Raw genomic sequence first — 27,132 nt, 5'->3', positions numbered from 1 at the left:
TAGAATATATTAACAAAAGAAACTGCTCTGGTTTTTTAATACAGTTTGATTACTGAGAAGATCTTTGAGTCTCTCATTGCATAGCAAAATGCATATATAAGACCAGAAACAGATTAAAGGCTGATAGGTTATAGCTAGAAAGATAAAAGAGAATTTTAGGTATTGAGGAACTGAAAGCCAGAATGAGAGACAGGTTGGAGGAAGTAGACACAGAGATTTAGGAGGTAGAAAAGGTGTCATTTTATTTTCATTTGTTTTTTTTAAAGATTTATTTGAGAGAGAGAGAGAGAGAGATTGAGCACAAATGGCAGGGGGAGAGGGAGAAGCAGACTCCCCACTGAGCAAGGAGCTCTATTACGATGTGGGGTTCCATCCCAGGACCCTAAGATCATGACCTGAGCCGAAGGCACATGCTTAACCAACTGAACCGCCCAGGCACCCCAAAGGTATCGTTTTAGAGAGAGAAACTCAAGTGACAGGAGTTGAGTCAACATATCTAGGAAAGGAATGACTAAAGATCGAATGTAAGTGGGAAGAAAAAAAATTACAGGCTGAAAATAAAAGTCGATTTGGCTTCTAGGAGGAAGAGAGAAACTGATGGCCTAGCATGTATATGGGCAAGGAGTTATTTCAGAAGCTGTAGCGTTGTGGAAGGAAAACAACAAGGAAGAGAGGGCTAGAGTGAGCAGTGAGAATTTTAGTGAAAAGGAAGTAGGGGAATTCAGCCACCCATGTGTTCTTGACTAAAAGCTAGTCCTGCTCTGTCTTGGGAGGCTGTCCCCTTTTGCACGAGTGAGCAGCTACACGAACACGTCCTGACCCTGCAGCCTTTCAGCAGGAAATGAACAACCAGCCCAGCTAAGTCAGCCTTGGAATCGGTGGAGTGGCAAATGTTTGAGCCAATCACCCACATCCATGAAGAGGAGGTTTAAAAATGCAATCTCAGATTACCAGTACAATATGCGGAACAGGAAAAACGTCGAGGTCAAGAAAAGACTTTTTAGGTCCGTTCATTTTTAAGCAGACTAAGTATAAGAGCAAAGAATATTTTGATTCTAAAAAGAGACTATGGAGGATGTTGAGAAGAATGGAGAATGAGGATAAAGAATGCTAGTGCTGGTCATAGAATGAAAGATAATGATGTGACATATGAAAGAAGTTAAAAACACAGGTGGCCTAAGGGCCAATGATCTTGATGGGTTTAAGTTTATGACCGTGCTTGGAGAGATTAGATTAGATTCAGATGATTATGGGGTTGCCCAAGTCCAAGGAGTGGGAATTCAGAAGTAGTAAAAAAAAAAACAAAAACACAAGAGTATACAATTTACCGAAATAGATTAAGATTATGGATGTGAAATGTCTTGAATGGAAATATAGAGGTTTCTTAATTTTGCAAAACCAAAATGTTGAAAAAACAATAGTTTTCAGAGCTGGGATGGTACAATCTAGAAATATATAAAAGAAGCCACACTTCAAGAAGAGAGAGTACATCAGATTGCTTATCAGGAAGAAGGGGATTCTGAATTGCCGAACACTGTAAGCCTTGTGATTAAATTGTAAGAATAAGTATGAAATGCGAGTCCATGTGCATTCTTGTAGGAACTCAAAAGGAGGTAGGAATGGCAAAATGTATGGAATGGTGTATGTAACTGACAGTGTGGAGTTAAGCAGCTATTTTCTTAGAGTGACACAGAACCTTGTTACCTTATTACTTTTAGATATATTCTCTTGAGTGACTCCTCCCACCTTTTTTATGTATATAAAAAATTCAGTTTTCACTCATAGAAGAGAGCCGAACTGTGCTTTTTTGATCTTTCCACGAGTGGCTCCTTTGGCTTTGTCTAGGCCGGCATGTTATATTTGGTTTCTTGGGAGGCCAACCATGGTTGCTGAGTCCCTTATGAATTGCTTGTCCAAACAGCTCCCACAGCGAAGCACAAACGCAGAGGGTAGGCGTCGTGCACTTGGCTTCAGGAGCAGCCGCATAGCTGTGCTCCCAGGGTGCGGTCAAGCCCACCCTGCTGCTTTCATTGTGAATGTGAGAATTATTTGTCTCCTGAATGCTGATGACCATGCAGATTGGCTTCTGCCTTTGCACAGTCCAGTAATTCCAAAACCAAGGTTTAACTTCCTCCTTGTTTTACTATAATCATCTTTTGTGCAGACGGTTTATTTTGGTGCACTCAGACTTTCAATTTTTGTTGTTATTCTTTTCATGGTAGTGAGGTAGTTCTGCTTTTTCTACCATGACATCCTTTTTGGCCCTTCCTGTGGTTGGTGTTACAAGAAACAAATATTGCTTCTTGTAAGTGTCTCGTCTGATCTACATAAAACTATAAATACATCAAAAAGGGAATTTCTTAAGTTCTAATACTATAGGGCGTGCAGAACATTTCCTTAAAATTCAGCTATGTGTCCTTTTTGATTTTCTGTCCTCCGCATGTTCTCCTTACACATCTCTGCCTCCTCTTTCTGCCGTGATCTTATTCTTTTATAATTTGCTTTCGTACTGTTCCTTCTCTTTATTCCTGTCTTTCCATAGAATAGTCAACTGCCTGCAATCTAGGACATTCTTCAGTACTTTGTATTATGTTTAACATGTATTAAACATACTGCTTTTTTGCAATTTCTGTTTTTCTCTCTGAAAAACATTTTATTTTATCTTCTCCCAGCTTTATTGATATAATTGACACATAATATTGTGTATGTTTAAGGTCATAATGTGTTGATTTCACACATTTATATATTGCAAAATCACTACCACCATAGCATTAGTTTCATCTCCTTGCATCATTTCCTTTTTGGTGAGAACATTTAAGATGTACTCTCTTGGCAATACTCAAGTATATGATTACAGTATTATTAGCTATAGTCACCATGCTGTGCAGTAGATCCCCAGAACTTATTAGTCTCATAACTGGAGGCATATACCCTTTGACCGAAATCTCCCCATTTCTCCCAGACTCTAACCCCTGGTTACCATCATTCTACTCTCTGTTTCTCTGTCTTCCTATTTTTAGATTCCATATATAAAAGATCATATGGTATTTGTCTTTCTCTGGCTTATTTCACTTAGCATAATGTCCTTAAAGTCCATCCGAGTTGTTGCAAACAGCAGGATTTCCTTCTTTCTCATAACTAAGCAATATTCCATTATACACACACACACACACACACACCCCACATCTTCTTTATGCATCATCCAATGATGGCACTTGGATTGTTTCCATATCTTGACTATTGTGAAAAATGCTTCAGTGAACATATAAGACCCTTCATTTTTTTTAAGACCCTTTATTTTAATACCTACCAGAATTGAGATGTATATGGAAAGGACTATTAATTAGCAAGCTTACGGAAAGCAAAACTAACTCCTGGCTCATAAGGCAAGAAAGAATGGATCACTTTAATTGGCCATCTGAAATTATTTTTAAAATACAGGTTTTTACATTTTTTTCATGACAATTTCCCTATGTCACTAAATAGTCTTTGAAAACATAATTTTAATGTCTGCATAATCATTCATCATTTGAATGTACCATAATTCATTTAATCACTCCTATTGTTGGACATTAGGTTTCTAATGCTTTTGATATTATAAATTATGCTATGATTAAGATCCTTATACATTAATCTTTGTCTACTACACTGATTACTTCCCTAGGATAAATTCCAAGAAGTTTAATTACTAGGTCACAGGATAGTAACTATTTTATGGTTCTTGATGCATATCAGAAAATTGTTTTCCACAATGTGTGTTGGTACTAATCTTACTGAATCCTAAAATTGCTACTATTTCAAAAAATCTTTGCCAAACTTATAGTATTTGGAAATAGTGACCACTTCACAAATGTCTGTTAAATGAATTAATGAATTATAGATAAAAGGAGACCTCATTTTAATTCACTTTTTTTTTCGATTACCTGTAAAATGAACTCTTTTTTTTTTTCTTTTTTGAGAGAGAGGGAGTAAGTGGGGGAAGGGGCAGGAGGAAAAGAACCTCAAGCAGACTCCCTACTGAGTATGGAGCCCGACACAGGGTGATCTCACGACCATGAAATCATGACCTGAGCTGAAACCAAGAGTTGACACTCAACTGAGTCATCCAGGTGCCCCAAAATAGTCTCTTTAAGGTTATTTAGTATTTCTATTTTTTGTGAGTGAATTATTTGAAAATGTGTTTATCCATTCTTCTGAGAGGGTTCATTTTTTTGTTCATGAATTTTAATTAACAGTAACAAATCTTAGTCATAGTAGTTATATCTACTTCTTCCTGATTAATTGCTTTCTAATGTTTAAATGATAGGTTTCTTCTGCTCCATTGAGATCTCTCTTTTTTTAAAAAAAGGTTTTATTTATTTATTCATGAAAGACACAGAGAAAGAAAGAGACAGAGACATAGGCAGAGGGAGAAGCAGACTCCATGCAGGGAGCCGGATGTGGGACTTGATCCCAGGACTCTAGGATCACACCTGAGCTGAAGGCAGACGCTTAACCACTGAGCCACCCAGGCGTCCCTGCCCCAGTGAGATCTCTTAAACATTCACCTAGATTTTCTTCTGGTGTATAATGAATTCATTTAAGTATTTGATTATATAATCTTCCTATGTCATAATGCAAAAATATTAAGGTAATTTCTGGGGCTAAATTATCTGTGAAGATGCAGTCCCAGATATAGTAGTAAGAGAAGTCCATGAAGGCAGGGTTTATAGGAGTCATATGAGTGTGTTGTAGAGAACAGGTCACAAAGAGAGCTTCAGCAGAAGAGGTCAGGGCCAAATTCAGACCACTTTCAGGGTCAGACAGGGCATGTGAATGAGCCCTGGGGGAGCAGGTGAGGCTGGGACAGTCTGGTGATCCTTTTCCATAGTAGGCAGCCATTACTCACATCTGCTGACTTTCCAATTTGGATTATAGGCCCTAGATTTCCACTTCTTTCAATATTTCAAAAGAAATCTGAATTTTGAAATTTTTGAAAAATGTAAAATCTCTTAATTTTTAAAAGTTGACAAATCATTTGATATTTTTGAAAACATTGAGCGATCCAAACAAAACTTACCAGCAAGTGGAACGTGGCCCATGAGCTATGGTTTGCCACTTATGGACCAGAGGATCCAAATTTCTCATTTATTCTTTGTTCAATTGCATGGATTTTTTGAGTGCCTACTAGATACCAGGCACTATGCTAGATATTAGGAGTACAGCAGTGACTATTAACAAGAGATTATCACTCAGGGAATTTGCATTCTGACTGGGAGCAATGAAGAGTCCACCAGAAAGACAGCGGAGAGTGATACAAGCCCTGCAGTGAGTGAGAACTGGGTGTGATAAAAAAGTTATGAAATGCTCTTGTAGATTGGAGATTAGGAGGGTTTTCTCAGAGGAGCTGAAATTGAAGCTTGCTCTAAGTGAGAAAGCAAATGCCAGCAGTATGAAATGGAAAGGTATGGGAGACATCCCAAAAAGTGGCTTGAAAGTGGTAATGAGCTTGACATGTTTAGAGGAACAAAAGACCTGTGTAGCTAGATCCACAACCAGCTATTAGCACTCGATTATAATAATCATATACAATGCATCTGAGGCTCATTTATTATAAGATAGTCATTCAAGAACATTTCTTGAGCACCTCTTGCTTTAGGCATCATTTTACTTGCTAAAATGGAAATATGAATAAAGATGCTATCCAGGTGCAGCCCGGGTGGCTCAGTGGTTTAGCACCGCCTTCAGCCCAGGGCCTGATCCTGCAGTCCCGGGATCCAGTCCCACATCGGGCTCCCTGCATGGAGCCTGCTTCTCCCTCTGCCTGTGTCTCTGCCTTTCTCTTTCTGTGTGTGTGTGTGTGTGTGTGTGTGTGTGTGTGTGTCTCTAATGAATAAATAAATAAATAAATAAATAAATAAATAAATAAATAGATAGATAAAATCTTTAAAAAAAAAAAGATGCTATCCAGAAGCTTACGATTAATATGCTTTTACTAAAATGGTGGTGTGCTCAAGACAGGCATTCATGAGACACATGTTCCCTAGGAGTCAAGAGAGGGTTCATGGATGTGGTGACATTTGGACTGAATCTTGAAGGATAGAAGGAAGGGGGAGAACATTTCATCAGAGGCAACAACCTCTGCCAAAACGTGCTATAGATATTTTAAAGAAAGGAACTTCTTTTGGGATTATTGGTAGGGTGTTTGTGTGGTATCTACTAATGTCTTATATGAAATGAATTATAATAATTTGAGTTAAGTCAACATGTTTGATAACTGTGAAGACCTTGATTATAGGCATCTAATAAATGTTGCATGAATGAAATGTGAATGAATGAAAAATAAATCAAGGAATGAATGACTAGGACATGAAATACTCTAAAACTTTAGTCTTTATAACTTAAGTATTAGAATTAAAAAGCTAAGTAAAGATAATTTCTTGTTATCATTATCATCCTTAATCCTGATCAAAATTAATGATAAATTTTTCCACTGGAGTATAAATTCTGTGTGCACAGGCACAAATTTTTTTTTTCTGCTCTCATGCCAACTACATATCTTGTCATATAGTAGATACTTAAGAAGAGTTTGGGGAATAATTTCTTACAATAATGTATGCAGGCTGATAATAATTTTATGTAATACAAACACTAGGTAAGATTAAGAAAGGCCTACCAAACTGATATTAGCATGCTGGCTGTCAAGGTTCTTATGGAACTCCTATGGGCTTTTTAATTCAGTAGAGTGGTCTCTACCAATCATATCAGCAAACCCTACATACATAGAGCCCTGTAGTATCTTCCTCATGCCAGGCACTTTCTTACTTATGTCCCTGATACCACCTCTGAACTAATAAAATATCTCCTCCTTTTCTTAAAACTCATTTTAGTACTTCCTTACTTTTTCTAAGATCCAAATTGAGACCAACCTACCCCATTTCTTAGATGAATTCCAATCAACAATGATCTTTTCTTTGTATTAATTCTTCCATCTGTTATGTTCAACTCAAAACTGCATACATACTTTCACAACAGCTTATGCTGTGTAACATCCTAGTATTGTTCTTTGTTTCATGTGTATAGGTCTTGGCTACTTAATATTCTCCAAATCTGAGGTACCCAGGAGGCCTCATTAAAAAAAAAAGAAAGAAAGAAAGAAAGAAAAGGAAACTTTCCACAAAGAAGAATATCTTAGAGGAAAAATACTTGACACAATAGATTTAAATCCTCTAATAGGCACCTACGTATCTTTCACCAAGCAACAAAGAATCTTTGGGTTACTGCCATTTATATGACCTCTCAAATTCATGGTTAATGGGAGCAATAAAAATGCAATCCAGGAAATGGATTGAAATTGGACTCTGTAATTGTTAGTTTGGTATAAGGATCATGAAGCCAAGTTCAGTGGAAGCAATTATTTTTCTGCTTAACATTTCATGTTTGCTAGATATGTATTTATTTCTGAGTGACATAATTGTTAGAGCATCAATCTGAATTCTAGCAACTTAGAAGGCCTTTGCTGTGTCTTTGGCTCCTCCTTACGTCTGCTCTTATTTCAACTTTATCCACTGAATTCAAAGTCTTTTAGGAAAACTAGAGCTATCAGACGGAGAGGCTTCTATATATATTTTTTCCATACAGAAAAATACACAGCATTTCCTACCATATTTTAGATACTTGGATTGTTACCCTGTCCCTGTCCAGTATCTCTTTTTTTCCTTTCAGGAGAGAGAGAGAAAGCATAGTAGGAATAGCCATCCTGTTGGACTAAGATTCTTTATGTTATGTCATGCTGAAAGAATTTGCTAGATGTCCTGATAGTCCTCATTCATCCGTTTTCTTTTCCTTAAGAATTTAATCTCATAGCTGCAATTCCTTGAGCTATATTCATTTTAAGGGATATGCATATACATATTCTAAATGCCTAAATTTTAATTTATACTGAAGTGGTATGAAGTGTATATATTACTCAGACTACTTAAAATGTTTTTCCTTAGAGACTTCTCTACTCACCTCTTTGGGGCTTCTATTTTCTTATGCTAATATATAGTAATCAGCATTGCTTCATTTACTTTATTTGTAGAAACAGAAGGATGGGTTTGTAATTGGATACATAACTTCCATCTTTAATATCTTTGAAGGGTTTTAACTAACTTACAATTACTTCATCTTTATTATTGCTTGTAGTGCAGAAAGTAGAAAACACAGCTGGGTTTTTCAGCTCACAGAGGCACTTGTAGCTCATAACATGTTGGCTAAAATACTGTACAAATAGCTTAGCTATTATTCACCCGTTGCACGCTGTATTTTCTCCGTTAGCTGATGACATCGCTCAACTTCTCTGATTTCACCTTTCTCATCTATAAAATTTGAGGGGTATCCATCAACTATGTTTTCAGAGTAAACTTTCAGAGACTTCTATGGACACTAGAGAATAGTTGGACCATGATGGCTCCTCTACTGGATTAGATTATGTTTTAAATAATGTAATGGAGAAACCAGCTACTGGATATTTTTGTATTTATTTATACCTTACCTACTTGTGAAAGGAATTCAAGGTTGAGTAAGAAATGCACTTGTATAATTAGACTTAGAATTAAAGATCAAAAGCCTTGAGAAGGAAAAGGAATCTAAGTATGCTAAGGGTCTCAGCTAATATTCTTACTGCTTTATTGATAGCACTCAGCTTCTTATTAACCAAGAGTGAAAAAATATGCACAATATAATTAATATCTATAGTATTCATTAATGACCACCTTTTGCCAATATTTAATTCTAAAAGGAATCCATGGAAGGGAGAGGACAGCATAGTAGGCAGCAATTTCTAAACAGTTCTGCAGAACACACCAGATTGGAAAAAAAAAATGTACAGAGCTGCTTTTTAGTCCTTGGGGATGAATAATGTTCAGCATTTCTGAATTATAATCAAAAGCGAATATAGATAAACTTGAAGGGTAGGGAGTACAGCAGTTATTGTGAAAATAGGTATATAAAGTCACTTCAGACTTTGATAATGTAGAAACTTCCCTAAATGTGAACTTCATTGAAAAAACTTTTTTTTTAATGTTTTTTTAATTTTTTATTTATTTATGATAGTCACAGAGAGATAGAGAGAGAGAGAGAGAGAGAGAGAGAGGCAGAGACACAGGCAGAGGGAGAAGCAGGCTCCATGCACCGGGAGCCTGACATAGGATTTGATCCTGGGTCTCCAGGATCGCGCCCTGGGCCAAAGACAGGCGCCAAACCGCTGCACCATCCAGGGATCCCCGAAAAAACTTTCTTTATATGAAGATATTATCTTTCTAAAATCTCAGAAAATAAACTTAACCTAATTGCCCAGCTATGTGGAGAAAAAAACAACCACCATTGTTAGTCTTGACAACAGATACGTAGAGATATAGGCACCTAAAGGAAATTTGCCTGAAAATTTAACATAATTGCAAGTTTTCTTTTCTAAGAAGAAATCCAGGATCAACTGTTTTCCCCTCCACCAAAAGATATTTTTCTATGTTGCCTTCACAAAGCAGTTTGAGGTAATAAAATACATGATTATTAACTAATGTTACTTTGAGCATTATTATTCTATATTTCTTGGCAACCAAGGTAAAAAGAGAAATACTAGTTACATGATTCATATATAATGCAAAAAAATCCAACCCACCCATATTGATTATTAATGAAGCACAAAATTTATTTGTACTTCATTCGAAAAGGAATTTATTGAGGGAACTCTTATGTAGTAATATTAATTATGGGTGGTATGACAGATAAAGGTTAGTAGGCCTTCCTCATTAATATAATTTAGAAATAAAAAATGCCTATTAGATACCAGATTTAAAAAAAAAAAACTTTGTTGTATCCTGTTGCCATGCATACTCTGTAGTAAAAAAGGTTAGCAGATTTTCAATTAAAATTTTAATGTAATATAAAGGTTGAAATTTTTTCTTTTTTTTTTTTAAGATTTTATTTATTTATTTTGATAGAGAGAGAGCACACAAGCAGGGGTAGCAGCAGAGGGAGAGAGAGAAGCAGGCTCCCCACTGAGCAGGGAGCTCCATGTGAGACTCCATCCCAGAACCCTGTGATCATGACCTGAGCCGAAGGCAGATGCTTAACCGACTAAGCCACCCAAGTGCCCTGAAAATTTTTTTTTTCAACAAACATTTCTGCACATGCATCCAGCATCTGCACAAAGCCTGGTGCATGAGAATTGCTCCATAAAGGTTAAGACTCATCAGAATTACTTTCATGACTTCCCTCAGCTAAACGAATTCTTTTTTTTTTAAGATTTTATTTATTTATTTATTTATTTATTTATTTATTTATTTATTTATTTGACAGAGAGAGAGAGCAGAAGCTGGGGGAGAGGCAGGCAGAGGGAGTGGGAGAAGCAGCCTCCCCGCTAAGCAGGGGCTCCATCCCAGGAACCTGGGATCATGACCTGAGCCGAAGGCAGACACTTAACCAACTGAGCCACCCAGGCGCCCCTAAACTCATTCTTAATTGATTCTTTATTCAAAGTATATTTATTGGTTACCTATTAGAACCAGGCTCTGAAAAAAAAAAAAAAAAAAAAAAAAAAGAACCAGGCTCTGTCCCCAGTGCTGAGGATAAAGTAGTGATCAGACAGAACAAAATCTCTCTCATCAATGAGTTTACATTTTCATGGGGATATCTCCCTCCTGTGGTCACATTATGTGCTCCTTTTGGGGGCAGATACTCTACAGACATCATTTGGACTATGGACATGAAGATGAAGGTGTAAAAATGAGATATAGTCTCTACCCTTGTGAAATGTACCAGTAATTACAGGGAGACATAAAAACAATCACAGTGTGCCAGGTTCTGTGGAAGATGTATATCTGGGATGCTCTGGGGTCTCAGGTTAGGAGTAGGCCCGGGAAAATTGAGCTTGTGGCAGATGAAGGGGAGAAGAGAGTCAGAGGAAGAGTCAGAGGAACAGAGAGAGAACAATTTCCTTCTATACTCGATCATTCCATCATTTGCTCTGCATTCAAGCATGCAAATCTGCTTCTCTAAAACCTCCTAGTCCACTGGGCCATAACTTGGCTCCCTTTTATACTAGAACTTCTCAAAAGATTGGTACACAATTGCTATCTCCAGTTCTCTTTCTATTCTCCCTTGAATTCATCCCTGCCAGGCTTTCATCCCTAGGATGGCACCGAAACAGCTTTTGGTGAGGTCACCAGCGACTGCTGCTAAATTTAATTTACTCTCATTCCTCATCTTATTTGACCTGTTACTAACATTTAACAGTTGGTCACTCTCCTCTTCTGGAAATACTTCCTTCACTTAGCTTTCACACAGCATGGTTTCTTGGAGTTTCTGCTTCCTGATTGGCCCCTTCTCAGTTTCTTTCATTGGTTCCTATTCCTCTCTCTGCTTCTATCAGAAGTGTTCTAGTCAGTGTGTTCTAGGATTCATTCCATGGATCTCTTGTCTCCTCAATTGACACTCACTCCCGAGATAATCTCATTCAGTCACATGACTTTAAACACCAGCTGTACCACAATAAGTCCCAAATTTATATCTTCAGCGTGGGCCTCTCTTCTGAACATGGGACTGGTACATCCAACTGCTGTTTGAGATCTGCATTTAAATGTTTTTTCAGGCATCTCACACTTCACATATCCATAATGGAACTCTTGATTTTCCCACAGTTTTTCCAACTTTGATACCAATCCCAGACACTCTGACTCCAGAACCTGAGCTCCTTACCATTGCTTTAATTCAGGTCTGTTCCTGTGTGTTCCCATTGCACACTGTGTTTGCATATATCCCAGGGTTATTGTGGCCTGCTTAGTTGTTTGTCTTCTCTGCTAGACTTCAGATTCAATAAAGGCAGGAGTTATGTTTTATTCATGAGTGTGCATTGCCTACTGCATAATACCTGTATTTGATACAATAAATACTTTTGAGTGAGTTAGCAAATGAGCAAATATTACAATCAACAAGTGAGTGTTATAGATGACTAGAAAGGAAACAGGTTGATCTTGGCTAGAGTTAATGCAATGGGCTTTGTGAAGGGGCTGACATTTTAGATGAATCTTACGTATTGATGAGATTTAGATAAGCAAAAGAAAGAGAGGGTTGCCTCTCCATCATAGGGAAAGAATGAGCACAAGTAGAGGTGATATTCGCCATGATATGTGTGCAGAGGTTATATGCTCTGAGACATTACATTATAGGGACAGAGAAAACAGTGTGGTACAGATGTGGGAGATAGCAGTGGAGGGCACATCTTACCAAATTCTGGGGGGCTCTAAGTACCAAAAAATAGTTCAGTGGGAATATTATTGAAATGTGACATAGCATAAATTTCTGCTAAACTGTTTCTTATTTATGTTGCCCTAAAATTAATGAGACAATAACGATTTTGTAGAATGCTAAAACAATAATAAAAAAAAACAAATGGCACAGAAATCTGCTTTAGAAGCTATCCACCAACTCAAAAGCATTATTGAAAATCTTTAAAAGATATGCTAATGGTTGTACTTTTTATTCATGCACTAATTAGTACCCTGGCGTTATTAGCAAATATTTAAAGATAAATCAATTAAAAGTGAACCCATGAGAAAATACAGTTAGTAAACACATAAGCCAATATAAAAACACAAATGTCAAAGGACTAAGTAATATTCTGAGCATACGTGTTGTGTTTGTGCATGTGTGCGCGCACGCACGCTTGCATGTATCTACATGTGTGTATTGATTAATTCATTTTTCTAGCCTAAACATAAATGAAAGAAAAATACTCTATAGCTGACACTTTCTTCTGAAGATGCATTGCAGAAGTGTGAGATTGGCTGGCATGACAGAGGGATCCAACTAATATCTTCTAGTCAATAGATACAGTGCTAGAATATTAAGCTAGTGTATGAAAACAATTTTTTCTGACTCAAGAGCCAAGAGACTCATGTAGGTATGTGAATCTTATTAGTAATGCAATGAGCTTGTTCAGCATTTGTGTTTTGTGGCTGTTGGCCACAATTTGTGTCGTACATTTTTAATTTCAGAAACAGGCACGGAAAAATGACAGATCGTTGTAACAAAATAGTTCTAGAAGATGAAGTATTGAATCAGGATGTCAAGTTTCAGAAAGGGAAATAGTTATCCTTGGCTGAACCAAAAAAGTCCCCCTTCTATGTCACAACCAAGTAGTTATGTGAAATTATACAGTAGGGGAAAGTTCTGGAAAGTCCCTTGTGGAGATTTATGTTGTTGATGATATAAAATCATTTTTAGAGATATAAGATTGGTTGGTTCAAAAACCATCTTCTAGAAACCTGTGTTTATGTATGTATCTTACTTATCTATGTATCACCACTTAAACATCTGGTTGGCTCTGTAAGACCTGCAAACTGTGTGTTACTTTTATAAAGGGTTTGCCAACATTTTGCAAGTGGTCACATAGTAAATATTTTAGGCTGTCTCTGCTCCAGATACTCAACTTTGCCATTCTACTGTAAAAACAGCCTTAGAACAAACGGTGTATGTTGTCATTCATTTGGGGAATATAAATAATAGTGAAAGGGAATAGAAGGGAAGGGAGAAGAAATGTGTGGGAAATATCAGAAAGGGAGACAGAACATAAAGACTCCTAACTCTGGGAAACGAAGTAGGGGTGGTGGAAGGGGAGGAGGGCGGGGGGTGGGGGTAAATGGGTGACGGGCACTGAGGGGGGGCACTTGACGGGATGAGCACTGGGTGTTATTCTGTATGTTGGTAAATTGAACACCAATAAAAAATTAATTTATTTAAAAAAAAAACCAGCCTTAGAGAATATGAAAACAATTGAGCATGGCTGTGTTAAAGTGAAACTTCACTAAAAAAAACAAGAAAAACAGCAACAACAACAAAAAAAACCCAAACAGGTGGCAGGCTCCATTTGACCTATAAGCTGTAAGCTGTAGTTTACCAGACCCTGCTTTAGAATATTTTTATAATCTTCACAGTCAGAAAGTTTCCTGTGTCCCACCCACATTTTAAATATCTTTATGAGTAAGAACTAACAGGTCATGTCTTTGTATTTTTCATGTTTATATTTATAACATTTAGCTCATTTTGTATGTGAGTGTAACACACACACACACACACACACACACCAAAGACATATACTTAGAGTTACTGAGTGGATAAAAGAGAACACACTGGATGTTCTTTCCTTCCACCGCTGTGATTCTGTGATTTCAGTGTTCTGTGAACAGTGGGAGAGCCTGATCATTAATGAGAATTGATGGGGAAGACATATGTTCATCCCTTAGATTGAGCATATGAATGAATCAAGTATGAAACAGGAGTGTGAATCAATCAAGGGGAACAGAAGCAAAAGAGGGGGACATGGAGGCAAAAGCAATTGGAATGAGGGATCAGACTGGAAGAAATTTAGTCAGAGGGATCTGCTTGCCTCTGATGCACAACTTGAGAAAAACATGTCTTAAAGTTGAGGTCAAAAGCAATGGTTCTCAAATTGTAGTATGCATCAAATTCCTGGACCCCATCCCCAAGAAACTTTGAGTAAGTTGGGGAGAGCTCCAAAAATCTTTTTACCATAAATTCTTCAAATTTTTATTCAAATTGTCTGCAGGTCATAGTGTCAAAAAAGTTATTCCACACTTTCTACCCCTTCAGCTTCCTTCCTTAATTATCTGAGAGCCAGATCACCTGACCTCTTCTTATTCCATTCCCTTCCTTCTCGTTTTGTGCTTTCCACCTTCTAGATACCAAGCTAATCTGATCATCACCTAACTCATTTCTGTTAACCCACCCTGTCTCAGAAATTAGAGGAATTAATCTCTGCTATTCAGTAACAAGAAGATATCTTTTTATTTAAGTGCAGGCTCCATGCCTAAGATGGGGCTTGAACTCATGACTCAGAGATCAGGAGTCCTATGTTCAACTGACTGAGCTACCCAGGCGCCCCCAAGAAGATATCTTTTTAAACATGCTTGCAGGGTACCTCGGTGGCTCAGTTGATAAATGGTGGCTCATTCAACTCTTGATCTCAGCTCAGGTCTTGATCTCAAGGTCATGAGTTCAGGCCTGATATTGGGCTTCACTCTGGGCATAGAGCCTACATTAAAAAAAATTTTTTTTAAATGCTTGCACCAAAACAAACAAATGAAAACCATGACTCTTTTCTGGGCATATATTCCTTGGCCCTATAAGGCAATGTGAGAATCCTGAGTCTCTCTCACTGCTTTATATAAAGTCCCTAATGGCCAAGCAAGAAGAGAAGGCCAGAATGTTGGGCAAAAGAGGGAGGGGCCATAAATGAGGCCGAAGAGGTAGGCAGGTCAGGTGAGGAGGGTGTGTAGATCTTGCTAAGAGTTTTGGCAATGAGAAGCCGTCACTACCACCTTAGCCCAAGCGCTACTTCCTCTCTGGCCAATTTAATAACTGGGAATGGTATGAGGAAAGTGGAAATGATGTGCGAGTCTTGAATAACTCCCAGGTATAGTGTTGGTGGGTGGGTAGGTGCATTTCACAAGATTGGAAATGGAAAAGGCTTGGAGGTGGAATGGGAGGAGAAGCAGCTTACTTCTAGACCTTTGGTATCTGAGAACGTAGGAGATGTTAGGTTGGAGGAGTACAACATACAGTTGTATAAGTGTACTTGATTCTCAGGAAAGAGAGTCAGGCTTGGGATTGATGTAGAGAGATGTTAGTGCACATGCTGTTGGAAATGGTGGATGTAGTTGAGATTTCCCAGGAAAAGCCGCTGGAATGAGAGCAGTAAATGACCAAGAATGAAACTTTGGACAATATCACCCTTTAAAAGAAAAGAGGAGGAGAAACGTATAGAAAGTAGGTGGGGGGGATCCCTGGGTGGCTCAGCGGTTTAGCGCCTGCCTTTGGCCCAGGGCACGATCCTGGAGTCCCGGGATCGAGTTCCACATCGGGCTCCCTGCGTGGAGCCTGCTTCTCCCTCCTCCTGTGTCTCTGCCTCTCTCTCTCTCTCTCTCTCTCTCTCTCTCTATCATAAATAAATTAAAAAATAAAATCTTTAAAAAAAAATAAAAGAAAGTAGGTGGTCTGAGGAATGGGATGTGAACACAAGGTAGGACGCAGACTCACAAAGGAAAGTGGGACCAGTGGAATAAATCATAAATCTGATTCCAGGATTTGGCACTTAGCAGGTCACCAACAGCCTTACCAAGAGCCATCCATGTTGAGCGGTGGGGACCCCAAATGAGCAGCGGCAAACAGAAGAGGCTGTGGGATTACTACCTGAAGAGTAGATACACATCAAAATGCATGTTATTTGGAAGAAGCAGTGATTCAAAGCCGCTCAGTGTCCTGCTCTGATTCCTATCTTATGTAGAATGAAAGTGAAATACTAGTTCTAGGAGGGGAAGGAGAATGAGATAAACCCTGGAGCCATTACGACTCACATTGTCTTACATTGTCACAGTGAGCAACTTTATTGATACCCTCAATATACCGCAGTTGCTCTTCAGAAATGATGTATGTGTTTGTGTGTGTGTGTGTCTTGTTTAAAATGCCCTCCAAGATTTCCTAAGGCTTCTCATATTTATATTTGCAAGCTCAGTGGCCTTGCCTAAAAGCAGTATCAGTAAAGGGCTAATAGGAAATACTCACAGGTTCCAGTTTGCAAAAGCAGATCTTAATCTGTCAGACAGGGCTTTGTTTTAGCTTGTACCCACTCTGGGTGGTGCTTTATGGTCCTCATCTGGGAAGGCAGGCTCTGGGATCACAGCAATGGTGCTAATTAAATGTCAGTGGGTCTGGGAGCTGCAGTGAGGCCTTCACGCTCAGATCGCTGAGAGCGAGGCAGGAAGGAGAGACACATCAACCTTCCCGAAGCTCATTAGGGTAGGGAAGAGCTCGCATTCAGACAGTTTCGGCGTTCAGACTCTAAACGGATGCCGCAAGAGGGCCCACAAAGGAGCTCCAAAAGGAATAAACAACATATGCCTATAGTTTTAACAGAAAACAAATTTCTAGGGCATGTTTTCCTTGAAATCGTTCCCCTCCGTCACCCTTTATTGACGGTATCACTGATTATAGAAGTGCCTCATATTGAACTTGTTTTTAAAGTTGATCACTCCCACATGTTCAGCATTGACACTAACTAAGGGAGAGGTTTTCCAAAGCAAGAAACTGAACATACATATCAAGAAAAGATCAATGCTTTGGGTGTAGATGGTGACAGGCAGCCAGGCCCTTCCTCGCTTCCCCTGAAGGCCCTGACATCCTCCGTTCTCCTATGTGGCAGTCTGAGCTCAGTGTGGCACGAGGACACTCAGTCTTAAAGCCATCATCTGTCTCTCCCTAGGAGAACCCAGAGCCCCCGTTCTCGTGAGTGGCATGCTTCTCTAACCAGTTATCAAGCTAGAAAGCTGGCATTTGTCTTGACCCTTGCATTCCCACCATGCAGACAGCACGTCCCGTCGGTTCTACCTTCTGAATGTCTCTCAGATATGCCTCGCCTCTCACTCTTACTGCCTTTCCTCCCCTTGCATCCTCGTGTCCTGCCTGGACAACAGCAATAGCCTCTTGCTTCTTTGCCTCTGGTCAGATTCCTTTCAGTAAACTTTTCACAGGGAAGGCAAAGGGATTATTCTCGAAAGTGTCTGTTTCCTCATTAAACATTTCAATAGCTTCCCATAGAAGAGAGTATGCACTCACTGGCATGACTCAGGAGACCTTTTAACCTTGTGTTCCTGATCTTTCTTACTTTTTTCCATTATTTCAGCTAATATTTAGCAAGTACTTACTTTGTATTGGGTGCAATGTCTCATCTAATCCTCTCTGAGGTAAATATTAAAAAACACTGTTATTAACCTCATTTTGCACTGGGAGAAAATGAAGCTTGGGGAAGCTATGTTACTTTGCCCATGTTGCTTGGTTAATAAGTAGGATAGAAAAGATTTGAATCCAGGTCCATCCTGAGCCTGTGATGCTAACTGTACAGTCCTCCTCTCCAGCCATCTTTGTCATCATCTGTCCTCTTGCACTATATGTTCCAGAATCTGCCCACGTTTCTCACCACCCCCTGGTCTAATAGAGATGATGTCACCTGTCTGCTCAAAACTTTCCAATATTTCCAGTGTCTGAGCAAAAGTCAAATCTGGACATTGGCCTCAAAAGCCACTCAATATGACTGGGCCCCTCCACCCCCCTTTACCTATCTCTCTGGCTACCCTTCCTCCTTACCTGCCCAAGCCATGCTGGTCTCGTGGCTGTGCTTTGACGTCAAGAAATATTGCTTAGTGTCATTGAATTTACTGTTTCTTCTCCCTTCTAACGTTCTGTTAAACCAATCTGACCATTTGATTTAAAATGGCAGCCTCAATTGCCTCATTACTTCCAGCCTCTGCTTTATTTTCTTCTTAGCACTTGCTCATTTGTCTGTGCCTCCTCCACTACCAGAAAGTCCATAAAGACAAGTTTGGGGATCCCTGGGTGGCGCAGCGGTTTGGCGCCTGCCTTTGGCCCAGGGCGCAATCCTGGAGACCTGGGATCAAATCCCACGTCGGGTGCATGGAGCCTGCTTCTCCCTCTGCCTGTGTCTCTGCCTCTCTCTCTCTCTCTCTCCCTGTGTGTGTGACTATCATAAATAAATAAATAAATTTATTTAAAAAAAAAAAAAGACAAGTTTGTCTGTCTTGTCCACTATTATAACCCCAGTTCCTAGGGAATTACTAGGCACACATCAGGGGTTCATGAACTACTTCAGAATGAGCATAGAAGGTGTACATTAATCATTGTATTTAGCTCATGATTGCTTAGGTTGTAAGGAAAAAATTTTTGTTTTTTTGGATCGAGATAAGTGACTCTGTGTTACATAAAAATCACATATAACGTGCATTCTGGATCTAACCATTTTGTGTTCCATTTATAGATAACTCATGACCTCATCATATAATCCCAAAGAAACTTATACAAGCAGTAACTGCCTATAGTAGCTATATGTTTGTGTTTCGTACCTGTAGCCTTAAATGTCTTCACTACCAGGTAGCTGTATAATTTTTGGAGGCAGGAGAACAAGATTTCCTAAATGAGTTTGTCTCTAAATTTTATTTCCTCCCTTCTTTTCATGCCCTCCTTTGTCTTTTCATTTGCAACCTGGGTAATTTAACTTCTGAATGACTAGATAACATTTAAAAGGGTGTTGGATGTCACAGAAGAACAAGTAACAAAATACATCTGTTTGAAATTCTTTGTCTCTTTTCACTCTGATTCAACGGTCTGAATCCTTACTTAGAGTTGAAATTCACCTTGCCACCTCATTTCCTCCTTTATTAGGTTTGCCTTTGAAATGCAGAAGTTCACTTGAGCAATAATTCTCTCACTTTTGAGAACCACTCTATCTAACAAAAGCTGACCTTTTTTAAAGCAGCTGTTGATTAGACAGTTAAACATAGAGGCAGCACTCGTATGATATTTCTCAGTCTGATGTAACTTGGAAATAAAAAGCCATAACAACCTGAGGTTGAAATGCTTTCAAGCAATTGAGCTTAAAGTTCCTGAAAATTATCTTGTAGTGCTTCTTCTCAATTCCCCCACATTCCACCCCCGATTTTACATCTGGCTAATTTGCGCACTTCAGATTGGATTCCTGAGCACACTGGCAGTGTGAGAACTGTTGTGGAACTCATCATTATAATTCCAAGCCTTTAATTAACCCACTTTAAAGTGGCTTTGTCATGTCTACGAGCAACAGAAAAGCAATTGACTCATTCTTAGAATAGGTATATCATAGAGGAGAGTAGACGAGTAGAGTAATACTGTGCTCTTCACTAAGCCTGGTTGGTTCAGCAGCGTAAGGAGCATTAAGAACACAGATCCTCCAGTAATTCTCTTTGATATAGTAGTGTAGGTATTACTGTTATTTCACAGCTAGGTAAATTAGACATAAAAAGGTCAAGTGATTTGTACATATTCCTATGAAAGGTCAGTGGCAAAACCAGAGATAATCCCTCAGTGTGAATAATAAGCCCGCTCACTCCAACAATTGCTTTGAGTGCAAGGACTCTCTTAAGTTTTCCCAGTCAACCGTAAGACCTATTTTAATATGGGCAAAGGCCTCAGAAAGATGGTTCTTTTTACCTCTTGGCGTTTGCCTTGGAAAAAAAGAATCCCTAGGAACCGTGAAAGAATTAGAATGCTTTTGAAAAGACAAGTGATGGTATAATTTTTTTAAAAAAATATTTTGTTTACTTATTTGAGAGGGGTGGGGAGATAAAGAGAGAATGAGCGGGAGAGGGGCACAGGGAGAGGGGCAAGCAGACTCCTGCTGAGCTGGGAGCCCAGTGTGGGGCTCTCTCCCAGGACCCTGAGATCATGACCTGAACTGAAGGCAGATGCTTAACTGACTGAGCCACTCAGGTGCCTCGTGATGGTAGAATTCTTATTTTCTTTATGTTGTAAGCAAGTAACTAATTCCTTTATTCCAGAAGTAGGAATTAAAACATCTTTCACATTTACAAGCTGCACTTCCACATTTCCTAAAAAATAAATCTCTTCTGGAATATTAAATATATATACAAGTAAAAATTGATCATACAAAACATTCCATGCTGTCCATCCATTCAATAAATATTTATTAAGGACCTCTTTGGTACTAGACACTATTCTAGAGGCATGGTATACAACTGTAAATGAAACAAAAAATACCTATCCTCCTGAAACTTATATTTTAGGTAAGGGAGACACACTAAAGTCAAATAAATAATATTTCACTACTCATATATCATAGTCTGAATTGTCATGGAGAAGGGTCCTTGTGTTCTGTTGGTATTGCCCAGGTTGTGTTTGAAAAATCACTGAGGGGCCTCTGGGCTGTCCTTCATGGTCCAGTGAGGGTGTCTTGAGAGAGGCTGCTGACCTGGGAGCTTAGAGATACATTTAGGCCTAGCTCAGCAGGGGTCTGGGAGGTCACCCACCTTTGGGTAAGGAAGGACTGGGTGGTGACTGCCATCAAGTGGCACTGGGCCTGGGGTGAGGGCAGGTGCCATTGGAACTGCCTGGCTGTCCTGGAAACTGAGGGCCCACCAACTAACAGCCTTTACACCACTTAGGTGTTGAACTCTGATTATAATATCTGCAATGGCACCTTTCCTAGTCCAACCTTGAGCCCTGGGGAAGCAGGAAAGCATGGCTGGCCTCTTGCACTGCTTTGTCTCCAAAATAAACTACTAAAATAAAAAAAAAAGAAAAGAAAAGAGAGAAAAATCGCTAGGGAGGGAACATGGAAGGGAAATATCCAACACATTTATTTGTAGGTGCTTGACGGAGCTACTAAAGTAATATTATCCTCTCATCTCTGGATCTGAAGAAATACATTACTTCCTTTATAGGAATAGAGAGACCCAGAAATTTCAAAGACTTATCTTTATGAACATCAAAAAGAAATAGGGTCTGAAGAAATGTCTGTCTTTCATCAATTCTGTAGAACAAAAGCAAAACCTCCAAGTTTACATCACTTTGGGGTTTCCTAGAGATTGGTTGCTGCTTTGTTTTTCTATTAATATTTATTTGTATTTTGGATAACCACCTGAAACATTAAAAACATTTTCTTGCTTCACACCCAGAAATATTTTATCTATTTTGAATAGGACACTGCAACAATGATTGATATAGAATATTTTTGTGAAATACTGATTTCATATAAGATGACCTACTTACTATTTATTTTCATGTAGTTTTAGTCATTCAGAAAATATCGATGTATATTCTTACAATGATATCAGAAGCAATTAAGCATTATATTATATGATTATATTTTGCATAAGAAATATAAAGTGTTGGTATTTTCCCTTAAAATGATAAATTCTTTATAAAATCCTAGTATACATAGCTTTTGAACTATCAGAGCAAAAAGAGAAGTATGACCTGTTTTAGTTAAGCAAAATCAAACTCAAGAATAAATTTGACTTAGAGGTGCCTGGGTGGTTCAGTTGGTTAAGCACCTGACTCTTGGTTTTGGCTCAGGTTGTGATCTCAGGGTTGTGAGACTGAACTCCGTATCAGTCTCCGCACTGGGTGTGGAACCTGCTTAAGATTCTCTCTCTCCCCTTCTACCCTTAACTCCCCTTTTCTCTCTCTCTCTCTCTCTCCTTCTCTTAAAAATAAAAGATAAATTTGACCGAAATAATTGTAGGGAAAAAAACTTGTTTTGGAAGGTAATTTTGTTCATCTACATTTTAATTTTCATAAAATAGGCATTTAAACTAATTTTATAAACTAATATGTAATATATATTTTGATATATAATTACATAAACCTCCTTATAAGCTAATTTTTTTACTTGAATGGGATTTTAGTACAGAAGTATTTTTTTAAAGATTTTATTTATTTATTTGAGAGAGAGAAAGAGCACACAAGCAAGGGTGGGGAGGGGTAGAGGGATAGGGAGAAGGAGAAGCAGACTCTCTGCTGAGCAGGAAGCTTGATGTGGGGCTCCATCCCAAGACCCTAAGACCAGGACCTGAGCCGGAGGCAGAAACTTAACCAATGAGCCACCCAGGCACCCCAGAAATATTTTTGAAAGAGCAAAGTGAGTTTAGAAATTAATGCTATGACCGAATAAAGCTATAAATGAGCAATATTTATTATTTTTTAAAGACTTTATTTATTTACTCATAAGAGACACAGAGAGAGGCAGAGACATAGGTAGAGAGAGAAGCAGACTCCCTGTGGGGAACTGGATGAGGGACTCGATCCCAGGACCTGGGAGATCACGCCCTGAGCCAAAGATAGATGCTCAACCACTGAGCCACCCAGGTGTCCCTATTATTTATTTTTATTTCAAGTTTTTATTCAAATTCCGGTTAGTTAACGTATAGTGTAATGTTAGTTTCGGGAGTAGAATTTAGTGATTTATCATTTACATTCAACACCAGGTGCTCATCACAAGTGCCCTTAATCCCCGTCACCCATCTAGCCCATCCCCACCCACCTCCCTTCTGATAACCCTAAGTTTGTTCTCTGTAGTTAAGAATCTGTTTCTTGGTTTACTCTCTCTCTTTTCTTTCTCCTACGTCCATCTGTTTTGTTCTTAAATTCCCCATCTGAGTGAAATCATATGGTAAATAAATGATCAATTTAAAAAAGCTAAATGGAATACTTTTTATATGTCTAATCCCAATTACAATTAAAAAAGTGTTCCTGATATTATTTACTATTATTAAGAGTGTCTAACAATGTTAGCATTTTTTTCTTGTGGGGAAGGAAAATCTCCTTTAAAAACAGTTGCTTCTTTAGTTTTAGATTTTAAAAACAGCGGATTCCTGTCCAGAATCTAAATTGGTCCTGGTGGTAATATTTTCTTTCTATTAGGACAATAGTTCTCAAATGTTGGCAGGATTGAAATCACTTAGAGGGTTTGCCTGCATGGTTGCTGGGCTCCACCCACAGAGTTTCTGTTACTGAAGGGCCCTGAGGTAGGGCCCGTGAATTTGCATTTCTGACAAAGTCCCAGGTGATGCTGATGCAGCTGGCCCAGGAACCACATTTTGAGAACTTTTCCCTTAGGATGAATTTTAGCAGCCATTAGGAAAGCTAGATTCTTCATCACAACATTCTGAATGCTTTATGTCAAAACCATAGTGCAAATATAACTTACTACTATAAATCATTTAAAAATGCATAGTTTCTCGTGGCCATTTATGTTGGGGTTTTTTTCTCTCCTACTTTGCCCTGCTTTGAAGGTTGATCTATCAAACATATTTTCAAACTTATTATAATAAGAGTAAAGGTCCTTTATTGATTTTACTGTAATTTTAGACAGACCCTAATGAATAGAAGCCTAGAATCTGAAAATTGAGGGGATTTTGGTTTGGTTTGGTTTGGTTTTTTAGTTTTGGTTAATTTCTTGTCATTTTGCACATCTTTGTCTTAGTTTGGTCACAATGGAAATAATAAACTGATCTCTACAAACTATAAAGAATTTATTTTAGATCTTGAATGAGTAAAACCTATATATTTTTTGAACTCCTTTGATAACATCCTTTGATAAAGATGCTCTAGTGTAGAGTAATTCTGGCATTCTAGGCTCCTTCCTTCAGTCTTGTTGGAGGAGGGAGGGGACCAGATCCTTACTTCCCCATGGTTGTGTGTATGTGGCAGGGATGAGGAAACAGTCCTGAGGTTTCATGCTTTTTTTGGAGTCTGATGTCTTTAGTCTGCTGGTCTATGCAGCCACCTCACAAGGCACTCTGGGGTTTGTGTCATTTCTTTCCCAGGTCTATTGAACTGCTTTCCTCAGAATGACACCCCCTCTGTTCTCTTTCCTGTCCATTGCCACAGTTTCCTCTTGGCCATGCTTCTTCTGAGGCATTCTCTTTGGATTCTCAAGAGAATGTTTGGGAAGTCCTGAAAAATAAGCATTGTGTCTTTCTCTTTCACTCCAGTTACAATCAAAGTTCTGCAAGACAATATGGACAACTGTGTTTGACTAGGGAACAAGGAAATCTGGGAAGGAGAAGAAAGAACAAGAATTAGCTTTAAGAAAGACAAATTTTCCAGCTATTCCATTTTATTACAGTCTTTGGTGGAGAATCCATACTTTCATCTGTTCCCCATAGCCTTATCCATAATACTATATAGGTATTGTATATACAATATAAAACCCATATCTGTAGTAACTCTTTCATATTTCCTCCCCTCACTTTACCTTTCACCCCCCAATTCTCTAATGTTCTCACCCCTCTTTGGGAATTGCCACCATTTCTGCATCTTTCACTATTTAACCTCAGATTTTAGCTGGATATTAATGGGGGTTTCTCCTGACCGAAGGTGAAAGATGTGCTCCTCTCTCCTAGGAATGCCAGAAGCTGATATCCTTGTCAAGAGTCTAAGCGCAAATACTCCTGCCACAGTGAATGTTTTCTTGCTGAGACCACACAGTTCAGTCTCCTGGGAGAAAGCCTTTTCTTCTTATTAACATGACTTTGGCCCTACTCCTCACAGAATAATAATTCTAGCATCAATATTCTGGAGGAACAGTTGTTTCTTCTTTGGCTATTTTCTTTATAAGAAACTTTATAGTACTGAGAGTAGCTCTGCACAGTTGGCTCCATTCCCAAATGGGTTCTCTTTATCTCTCCATTCTTTTTTTCTAATAGAAGGGAAAAGAATGGATAAGAGGATCTTAGTTTGTCATAACACAAGTAATGGAGAAATTCCTTTACAGCTTGCATTTGTATTAGCTTCTGCTATAGACTGAATGTTGTGTCCCCTCAAAATTCATGTTGTGAATCCCAGTGTTCACTGTGATGGTGTTTGCAATTGGTGCCATTGGGAGGTGATCAGGTCATGATGGTGGAGCCCTAATGAATGGGATTAGTGCCCTTATACGAGAGACCTGAGAGATCCCTTGCCCCTTCCACCAATGACATTTTAGTGAAGAGACACCTGTCTGGGACAAAGTGAGCTCTCCCCAGATATCAAATCTGCTGGTGCTTTTCTCTTGGACTTCCCAGCCTCTAGAAGTGTAAGAAATAAATTTGAGATACATAGAAATAAAGTGTGAAATGTAAGCCACTCAGGCAATGGCATTTTTGTTACAGCACCCCAAACAAACCAATACAGTGTCCCAGGGCTGCTGTAACAAATTACCATGATTTTAATAGTCTAAAACAGCAGACATTTATTTGTTAAAAGTTCTGGGGCCTGGAAGTCCTCAATGAAGGTGTTGGCAGAGCCATGGTCTCTCTGAAGGCTCTAAGGTAGGATCCTCATCTGCTTCTTCTTAGCTCCTGGTGGTAGCCGCAGTCTGTGATGTTGCTTGGCTTGCATCAGTCCAGTCTCTCCTGTTATCATGTGGCATTCTCCTTGTCTGTGTGTGTCTGTGTCCAAATTTCTCTCCTTTTACAAGAATACTAGTGATTGGGTTAGGGCTCACCTTCATCCAGTAGGATCTCATCCTAATGGAATATGTTTGTAAAGATCCTATATTCAAGTAAAATCACATTTACAAGTATTAGGGATTAGGACATGAATGCATCTTTTTGGTGGGCACAGTTAAACCCTCAACTGTACTCTCTGTTCCACCTCCTACATGGGCACCTAGTATAGTTGCAAATTCTAGCCCTGTGTCTCACTCCCCATCCTCTATGACTTTCTTCATGTAGGTCCCTCTGTCCCCTTAGAATGGCTTCCTCATGCCATCTTCAACTCCCCCTTCCTACCTATGGACATTTTGTCCATGCTTTAAAATCTTTGTCAATGCATTTCTTATATAATTCTTTCCCTAGTGCTACCAACCAAATGTGATCCCTTGGATTTGTGTCCTTATTTTTCCTCATATTAATTACGTTTCTGTAATTGTTTTCATTCCACCAACTAGAAAGTTGATTGCTTAAAGAAAGAGAATAAGTCTTATCTCAATAATCCCACAGTAGCTTTTTTGCTTTGCACATAACAGAATCACAAAATCAGAGAAAAATAGATGTTTTGAAAATACAGGGTTTGTGTATTTTAAGCATGTTAGAAAAAGAAAAACTTTAGTTTATACTCTCTTCTGCTGATTTCTCTCTGCTCCAAATAGGAAGAGTGTTTGGTATAAAAGCATTGTACAATTATTAACGTAAATGTATGAGCCAATTATTCTGACTTCAGGCTCCAGCTCACTTTGTGATCTTTGGAAAGGCAGTTGCTGTGTCAGTTTTACCAATTAATAAAAGTGGAACTCACATGAAAAAAATCCACATATGAGAAGTGCCAAAGAATAATTGTTGAATATCATTCAAGTGCAATTGCTTGATTTTTTTACTCCATCCTTATTTGCACCCAAACTGAAATGAACATCAGAATCCTAATGATAAGAAGATAAATGTGAATGGTTTAATAAGAGATACTGCTAAAAATGAAAAGCCTAAATCTGTCATCTTTATTCCCTAATCTTGGATTTAAAAAGCTGCACAGTGTTACTTAAAGACTTTGTTATAAGTTTTATGTGTACGTGTATATGGTTTGTACTTCTGAGTGTATATGTATTTTATGTATATGCACACATTTGCATTCTTGTTTAAAGTTGCATATGTATTTAAATTACAAATATGTCATGATTAGTAATGAAGTGCATGATTTTTCTTTTTTCTTTTCAAAACATGATGAAAAAATCCTTATCCATTCATGGGAGTCTTTCCCTGTGGGAAATAT

At 38.5% G+C, this 27,132-nt stretch overlaps 1 protein-coding gene across 2 annotated transcripts in view; it reads left to right on the top strand.

Moving 5' to 3' along the window:
• Nucleotides 1-27,132, top strand: part of ITPR2 (inositol 1,4,5-trisphosphate receptor type 2) — a 472,751-nt gene that overhangs the window by 331,800 nt on the left and 113,819 nt on the right. The window lies entirely within an intron of this gene.

This window comes from Canis lupus, chromosome 27 (genome assembly GCF_011100685.1).
Source record: "Canis lupus familiaris isolate Mischka breed German Shepherd chromosome 27, alternate assembly UU_Cfam_GSD_1.0, whole genome shotgun sequence".
Classification (NCBI taxonomy): domain Eukaryota; kingdom Metazoa; phylum Chordata; class Mammalia; order Carnivora; family Canidae; genus Canis; species Canis lupus.
The sequence above is the reverse complement of the archived record's forward strand: the minus strand, read 5'-3'. Positions and strand labels throughout refer to the sequence as shown.